General features: G+C 38.5%; 1 long non-coding RNA gene across 1 annotated transcript in view; it reads left to right on the top strand.

Moving 5' to 3' along the window:
• The first annotated feature begins 1,132 nt into the window (after positions 1–1,132).
• LOC141370766 (uncharacterized) overlaps positions 1,133–9,097 on the top strand; it is a 46,578-nt gene continuing 38,613 nt past the window's right edge. The window contains exon 1 of the long non-coding RNA XR_012375086.1: positions 1,133–1,179. This is a non-coding gene — a long non-coding RNA (uncharacterized lncRNA). The remainder of the gene's footprint in view (positions 1,180–9,097) is intronic.

Below are 9,097 nucleotides of genomic sequence, written 5' to 3'. Positions count from 1 at the left end.
TAGGTTAGGTTAGAACTGATAATAATAATCATGAGGAAGAGGAAACATGAAATGAAAGGGATAATATAGCTTAGGCTGGAGCATAGGATACAACTGAGTATGTCTACTTTACCAGTCTCATGGGTCCCAGGCTCCTTATCACTGGAGATTCAAACCGTTATTCCTCACTTCCCAAAGCTCATGGGAAGGGTAAACTTGTTTTGTATAGCCGAACTACACAGGAGAGTCCCTGGAGCAAAAGACATCCATTTGTCTAGGCAGAAAGGCCAGAACTCTGACAATGCCTTTCCCTGCCACTGCCTCCCTGGCCTTTATCCTCCCTGAGAAGTGTGAGAAGCTTCTCGCCACACTTCACTGGCCTGCCTGTATGTCAATCACTGGAGAACGAGCCCTGTGTACTAGTTTCAGTGCTGTTGCCATGCAGTGGTGGGACCTTGATCAGGGCCCTTTCTCTCTCAATTTTTTCTTCTGCGAAATGAGGGAATTTTCAAGATATACTTATGGGGTGTCAAGCAAGGACAGACCCATAGATCCTCTGACCCAAACCATATATTTCTTTCTCCCAAGTCCCCATAATGGGTAATCACTTTTACTCTCAGAGCCCTTTACCATGTTAGATTCGACAAAGGCCATATACCTACTGGCTTCTTTGTGCGAAGTACTGTGCTAAGCATCTTCCTCAAGCTTCCCCACTGGCATTCTCAGGGAGAAAAGAACAAAAACCAAACACAACCCCACTCCCTCACTCCAATGCTTAGGTGATCAAAAGTCCTAGTCAGATTCTGGAACCCTCAGCAGTTTCAGAGAGACTGAAGGAGTGTAGGGTCTGTTCTTCAGGAGGGTGAAATTTAAGAAGCTGCTAAATTCTACCCCAGACTGTCTATAGCTATCCTCTCACCCATTTCTCATTCTTCTACGTCTCATTAATAGGGAGCACAACAGCCTCTTCCTTCCGAGCCAAATCACTGATACAGCATCTTGGGGCAACGGCCTCTTACTCCCATCTCAGAATCGGGACATAGGAGGCCCTGAGACTACATTCCCCACAAGACACTTGCTCCGCTTCCGGTCTCGGAATTTTCTTCCTCGGGGGCACTCATGCTCTGACGGTTAGTACAAGATCCCCGTGATTGGAGGATAGGCCAGGTTAGACCCACCCAGCTTTCAGAATATGGGAAAGTACTCAAAATATAGGCACTCTGGGCTTTTACCCAACTCCTGGCACCCAATCTTTCTCCAGCATCTCTTGCGGTGGCAAGAAGGAGCTGCCTTGTGATTTGGGCTTGTGTTACGTTTGGCAACAGCATGGTTCCTCAGTCCGATGCCTGTGGTCCCTGGAGGACAGGAGTCCGCTGCGTATGTCTCCTCAGCTTTACGGCAAGAAGAAACCAGAGCCCCAGGAAAGGGACTTCGGCGAAACTGCACATAAATTATTCGTGCAGCTTGCATAATTTAGTTTTAAGTGTAGTAGGCAGGGAGAAAATTGTGAAGAGTGAGGCAAGCAGTCAGTTTCTTAGCCAATCGGTAAAGCACAACTGATGTTGCAGACCTGAAAAACCCGCCCCGTTGCCACGGCAACAGCCCAGGGACTAAAATTTCTGGTTTCTTTCGTTCTTGAATCTCAAATACACCGAGAAAGGCCCACCAGATAAGATTTGGCCTTTGCTCTCCAGGAGGTGAAGTAAGGAGGACAGTTGGTCAGTCGACAAATACTTATTAAACTCCTACTGTGTAGGCAACATACTAGACATGGAGGTAAAACAAACTAAACGCTGCTCTTGCTATGAAGCACATTTTCCTAAGACAGAAGTGATGATTGTTGTGATGTGTGCTATGCGGAAAAAAAAAAAAACACAAAGACTCCTAACCCAGACTGTTGAAATGTAGAGCTAAAGAGTCAAGGAAAGCCACCCAGAGAAATTGATAAAGTGTCCTAGATTTGCAAAACTTCAATCCTCATTATCTACACACAAATTTAAAGTCCAGATAGATCAAAGAACAAGGCTTAAAAAATAACAGTTTAAAAAGAAAATATAGGATACTATTTTTATGACCTAAGGCAGGGAAACAAGTCACAAAGCTAAGAAGCCATAAAAGGAGACTGATAAAACTGACAACATAAAATTAGCAACTTATCAATAACAGAAGATACCATAAACAAGGTTAAGAGATAAGAGAACGACAAGGGGAAAATATCTGTATCATGCATGAGAGCAATCAATATCTAGATGTCTGTGCCCACCAGCCAAAAGTGCCAGGAAACATACTTGTAAGCAAGCAGATTTGGGTTTTTACATGTTGAAACAGGAAAGACTGTGCACCATGGGGAACCTATTGGACATCTCATAAGAGGGGGTTAAGAAGGAACTGTCTTGTGATTTGGGCTTGTGTTATGTTTGGGGACAGTCTGTCACAAAGTGGGGCAATTCCATGATTGGATAGCTTAATTATTATCTATGGTGGTAGCACTTGAATGGAGCTAAAGCTGTATTTGATAAAGCAGTAGCAGGCCCTCATGTTAGCTGGGAGAAGGAGATGTTTGGTCATTTTTTTTTTTTTTGGTAATTTTCACAATGTTTTTGCCCTTATCTGTGCTCAGATGTGATTACAAAGTGGTTGTATTGTTGTCTTGCTCCAAAAGAGTCACAGGATAACCCTGTTTGATGTTGATGTTCTCTGAAATTGTTTCTGTTAAGTAGGGAAATTCTGGGCCTAGGTTCTAGTTACAGGCTGGCTCTTATCTGACACCAGTCATTTTCTTTCTTGTAGAATATATAAAGAACTTCTACAATAGTAAAACAATATAAAACATGATGGAAGGATAGAAACAACAATTCACAAAAGAAATACAAATGAATGAATAATTAAACACATGAAAAGATGTTCAACTGCACCAACAGGAAAATGCAAATTAAAACAGTAAAACACCACTGACATTAACTTAAATTGGTTTAGCATTTTTAGAGGACAATTTGCCAATATCCACCAGAACATTATATACATGTATCCTTACCAGGAATTCCATTTCCAAATATCCCTCCTAATGAATTATATGCACATATACACAAAGAGGAAAGTGAAGAGAGACTTACTGTAGCATGTTTGTAATAGTAAAAACTGTCAAAGGGGAATAATTAAACTCTGGAAATACTATACAATACTTATGTCAACAGGCACTAATCTAGACTAACTGGCTTGGCTAAATGATTGTCAAAATATAGTACCTATACAGAAAAGAGCTCATATGGGAAAACAAGATTTTCCCAAAGTACCCAGACTCTATGACCCATTTTAAAATTACATGACGGCTTGCAAGGAAGAGTCTGGTTACTCTTATGTACAAGTGCTGCCAACATTCTAAACTGATTTAGTGACCTTGGTGACATGTTAATACTGTTTTAAAACGCTTTTGTTATTTCTAATTACCAAGCAATGTGAGCCGCAGGCCCTTTTATTCCTGTGTCTTATTCCAATTCTGGGCTTTGCCAGAGAGGGTCAAGGTTTGGGTGAGGTTTGAAGAATGAGGTCAGGGAGGAATGTATAATATATTCATAGGATATATAATCTATTCAGTAAAATATTTAAACTGTTTCTATAGACATAACTTTCACTGAAGGTTAATTTTCCTAGTTCTGGAATATTTCCTTTTATTAACTCAAATGTAAAATGCCCAAACCCAAATATATCATTTCCTCTCACAATGAGCCACTATTTAATAATTAACCCAGAACTTTCAGAAGAAAATGACCAAACTCTAGGCCTATTCCACCTCACTGCAGAAAAACCAAAGCCTAACAAGCTTTTTAAAATTTTGACAAAAGTGTACCCTACAGTTGCCGATCTTATCTGACTGTATCCAAGTAATTCCACCATAAAGAAGAGAATGAAAACGTAACTAAGAAGTAAGTTCAAGGAGGCCCGAGTGCTGAAGATGAGTTATATACCTGGACTCAGGCATATCTCAAGGTTATGGTGTAGTAAGGGTCAGGCTCCCAGGGAAATTGCCACAAAGACTTTGAAGTAGTTTTGTACAGAGAGATAAGATTGAGGGCATCAGTGGGTTCATGAAGCAGTTCACTGTATAACACTGTGATAACAGGTAAACATGATGATAGAAAGCTTATGCATATACTCAAGAGTTTAGAACCAACTAAGTTCTATCTTCTATCTCCATTGGAAGATATAGGTAAAGCACACCTACTGTAATATGCTTAGATCCAAACGTCATTACAACTAGATTGGTATTATAGTTCTAGAGAGTGAGAAAATGGTCCGGCTTCATTGGGCAATTTCATTTGGGCTTCACTTTAACCGTTAGGAGAATAAAAATAGTGATGATAGTAATATATATAATAGCCAAACTTTTTGCATGCTTAATATGTTGAAAGGTCCTAAGTGCTTGATATTCATTCATTTAACCAATATTTATTGAGCGCCTAGTGTGTGCTTGTCAGCACGGTGCTAGTTGAGAATAGGACAGTTAACAAGTCATACAAGATTCTTGGTCTCATTGGGCTCTTCTTTTCTTTTCTTTTGTTTCAGGTGTAGAATTTAGTGATTCATCACTTACATACAACATCCAGTGCTCATCACAAGTGCCCGCCTTAATACCCATCACCTATTTAACCCATCCCCCAACCCACCTCCCCTCCAGTAACACTCAGTTTGTTCTCTATAGTTAAGCGTCTGTTTTCTGGGGGCGCCTGGGTGGCTCAGTCGTTAAGTGTCTGCCTTCGGCCCAGGTCATGATCTCAGGGTCCTGGGATCAAGCCCCATGTCGGGCTCCCTGTTCCGTGGGAAGCCTGCTTCTCCCTCTCCCACTCCCCCTGCTTGCGTTCCCTCTCTCACTGTGTCTCTCTCTGTCAAATAAATGAATACAATCTTTAAAAAAAAAAAAGTACTTCTGGTTTGCCTTTCCCCCCTGCCCCATGTTGATCTGTTTTGCTTCTTAAATTCCACATATGAGTGAAATCACGTGGTATGTTTTTCTCCGACTTATTTTACTTAGCAGAATACACTCTAGCCCCATCCACACTGTTGCAATGTCAAGATTTCATTCTTTTTGATGGCTGAGTAATATTCCATTATATATATAGACCATATCTTCTTTATCTATTCATCAGTTGATGCACATTTGGGCTCTTTCCATAATGTGGCTATTGTTGATACTGCCGCTATAAACATCAGGGTGCATGTATCCTGCTGAATCAGTATTTTTGTACCCTTTGTGTAAATATCTAGAAGTGCAATTGCTGGATCGTCCAGTACTTCTATTTTACACACACACACACACACACACACATTTTTTTTTTTTAAGTAGGTGCCACGCTGGGCCTGGAGTCCAACATGGAGCTTGAACTCACGACCCTGAGATCAAGACCTGAGCTCAGATCAACTGTCAGATGCTTAACCAACTGAGCTACCCAGGCACCCCTCTTCTGACCATTTTTTAACTGGATTATTTGTTTTTTTGGGTGTTGAGCTTTGATAAGTTTTTGATATCTTTTGGATACTAACCCTTTATGAGATATGTCATTTGCAAAATATATTCTCTCATTCCGAAGGTTGCCTATTACTTTTGTTGTTTCCTTCACCATGCAGAAGGTTTTTATCTTGATGAAGTCCCAATAGTTTATATTTGCTTTTGTTTCCCTTGCCTCAGGAGACATATCTAGGAAGAAGTTAGTATGGCTGATGTCAAGGAAGTTACTGCTTATGTTCTCTTCTAGGATTTTTATGGTTTCAGGTCTCACATTTAGGTCTTTTACCCATTTTGAATTTATTTTTGTGTCCGGTGTAAGAAAGTGGTCCAGTTTTCCCAACATCATTTGTTGAAGAGACTGTCTTTTTTCCATTGGATATTATTTCCTGCTTTGTTGAAGATTAATTGATCATATAATTGTGGGTTCATTTCTGGGTTTTCTATTCTGTTCCATTGATCTATGTGTCTATTTTTGTGTCCATAACATACTGTTTTGATCACTACAGCTTTGTAATATAACTTGAAGTCCGGAGTTGTGATGCCTCCCAGCTTTGCTTTTTTTATTTTTTCACGGTTGCTTTGGCTATTCAGGGCTTTTGTGGTTGCATACACATTTTAGGATTGTTTGTTCTAGCTCTGTAAAAAATGTTGGTGGTATTTTCATAGGGATTGCATTAAATGTGGAGATTAATTTTGGGTAACACAAACATCTTAACATTTGTTCTTCCAATTCATGAGCATGGAGTGTTTTACCATTTCTTTGTGTCATCCTCAATTTCTTTCATAAGTGTTCAATAGTTTTCAGAGTATAGATCTTTTACCTCTTTGGTTAGGTTTATTCCCAGATAGCTTACGGTTTGTGGTGCAATTGTAAGTGGGATTAATTTCTTAATTTCTCTTTCTGCAGCTTTATTATTGGTATAAAGAAATGCAAGAGATTTCTGTATGTTGGTTTTGTATCCTGTGACTTTACTGAGTTCATGTATCAGTTCCAGCAGTTTTTTGGTGGTCTTTTGGATTTTATACATAGAGTATCATGTCATCTGCAAATAGTGAAAGTTTGACTTCTTTGCTGATTTGGATACCTTTTATTTCTTTTTGTTAATCTGATTCCTGTGACTAGGACTTCTGGTACTATGTTAAATAAGAGTCATGAGAGTGGATATCCCAGTCTTCTTCCTGACCATAGAGGAAAAGCTCTCAGCTTTTCCCCATTAAGGAAGATATCAACTGTGGGTTTTTCATATATGGCCTTTATGATATTGAAGTTTGTTCCCTTTATCCCTATTTTGTTGAGGGTTTTTATCATGAATGGATGTTATACTTTGTTGAATGCTTTTTCTTCATCTATTGAGTGGATCATATGGTTCTTATCCTTTCTTTTATTAATGTGGTGTATCATGTTGATTGATTTGCAAATATTGAAGCACCCTTGCAGTCATTGGGCTTATTTTCTTGTAGATTTCATGAGTTATATAATCATTTCAACAATGTCTCATAGGTAGTATTAAACATATTTTATAGATAATGAAATCTGAGGAACAGAGAAATTAAATAATTTCCTAAAAATCACAAGAGTAGAAAGCGTCAGAATTAGGAAAATGAACCCAGATGGTACGACTTCAAGGTCACTTCAAAACCTTTAGGTATGATCATGGTTAATTGATCAAGGACAATAATACAGTTCCATATGTATATCAAGGAGTTCTTCTACTGTTCAAAATGCAGTAACTTTTGAGGGGAGAAGAAAGGTCCCAATCACTACTCAAAAGGAAAACTTATTCTTAGGTCTAAGACCAATTAGAGAGATCCTCCAACATTTATGATAGCCTGAATCTTATCGTTCAACACCAAGAGCAAAGCAAAATTACCTTTTATAATTCTTAAATGAGAAACAACAAATGTGAGGTTTCTACAAATGGAATGTAGTGAGAAAGAAAAAAAAAAAACTATCCCTAATACTCAGGAACTGATTTGACACTTACACCTAAGCTAAGTTGTCTTCTTACTGGACATAAACGATCTCACAAGAGCATCCACTTCAGACAAGATCATTGTACAACCCACAAAATGCCAAACATTTCCTTGTCAACTAAATGAATGAATGTCACTTCTTTACCAATTACATTTTTGCCTTTGCTCTAGTTTGCCCTCCCTATAGATAAAATTTATTGAGATACCCAATCACAGTGTTGCCCTGATTTCTGGCACCACCAAATCTAGAAGCTCTACTTCCTTGGCCCCTCCCCAAAATTAGCCAAACAAAGCCCAAATCCCAAAATAAATTCTAACATCCTCTTAGTGAGACTCCCCATGGTGTGTTCTCTCTTGCTACAGTGAGTAAAAGATCCAACTTGTTTAACTGTAGGTGTTCCCTCAGCCTTTGACTGAAGAGCACTGATAGTAGTATTAATAATAAGTAACTGCTGGTAAATTTCACTAACCATTTATTGAGCCGATACTATATGCAAAGTAATGTGTTAGTTTCTAGGGAGTATTTGTGCAGAGGAGCTTATAATCTATTGAGGGTGAAAGTAAGTACACTAATGAGGTACAAAATCCTTGGATTTTAAGAAGCAAAGGTTATATTGAGGGAATGAGGACAACTTCATGAAGAGGTGTATTTTGAGATTCATTTCAAAGTAGAGGAGGGTTTCTGGTTTCTACATGTGGAAATAAGAAAGAGGATATTTAGAGATAAGGTAAGAGTACTGTATTTTTCTTTCTTAAGCTATAACAACATTTTAGAGCACTAAGTGCTCTAAAAATATAGGCCTTATTTATTCCTCGTATATCCACATTTTATAGATGAAATTGAGAGAAGTTAAATCACTTGCCCAAGGTCACAAAGCAAGTAAGTTACAGAGCTGTGATTCAAACCCAAGTATGTTTGACGCTCAAGTCCATAAACCTTAACCACTACAACAGTGCAAGCCAGGCTTTGTGAGTAATGGCAACTCTGCCTTGATGCCCTCCAATGTTGAAGTTACAACTACAATTTTAAGCTACTTAAGTACTGGACTCAGTCAATGTTGATAAAAACAAGCAAGCAAGCAAGCAAGCAAACAAACTGAAAAAGGTTTGAAGGAAGAAAAGAAAAAAAAATAATTGGTCAGTGTGGATAAGAATATTGTTACTACCTAATACACAGAAAAGTACTGTGGTTACTCATATCCTCATTTGAGTACATACATACTCATTTGAGGATATGAGTAAACACAAAACTCTCCAAGGCAAATTATTCTACTGAATTTATATTGACCAGATAAAGGTCCATCACAGTTGACCCAGTGATAATGTCTACTCTGATTGGAGGGGCCCTTCATGGGAAAAAAGGGACCCTGAAGGATGGTAGTCAGGAGAATAATTTACTTCTGAAGGTAGTAAATATCAACAGTGACCACAAAATGGTAGCCATGAGACACATAAGAATTATGAAAGAGAAAGGTGGTGTAATTTCAGGACAAGTAGTGGTTCAGAATCCTTTCAGGGTATGACAAGCTTTAATGCAGGAGATAAAGTTAATAAATGATGTTCAATATTTAAGGAAATTTGTCAAATTTATAAACTAAATGAGCACTAAATCTAAAAAGAAGCAAGTAAACATAAACTTTT

This window comes from Callorhinus ursinus, unplaced genomic scaffold (genome assembly GCF_003265705.2).
Source record: "Callorhinus ursinus isolate GAN/ISIS: 27379988/994484 unplaced genomic scaffold, GSC_fseal_2.0 scaffold44, whole genome shotgun sequence".
NCBI classification, from domain to species: domain Eukaryota; kingdom Metazoa; phylum Chordata; class Mammalia; order Carnivora; family Otariidae; genus Callorhinus; species Callorhinus ursinus.
The sequence above is the reverse complement of the archived record's forward strand: the minus strand, read 5'-3'. Positions and strand labels throughout refer to the sequence as shown.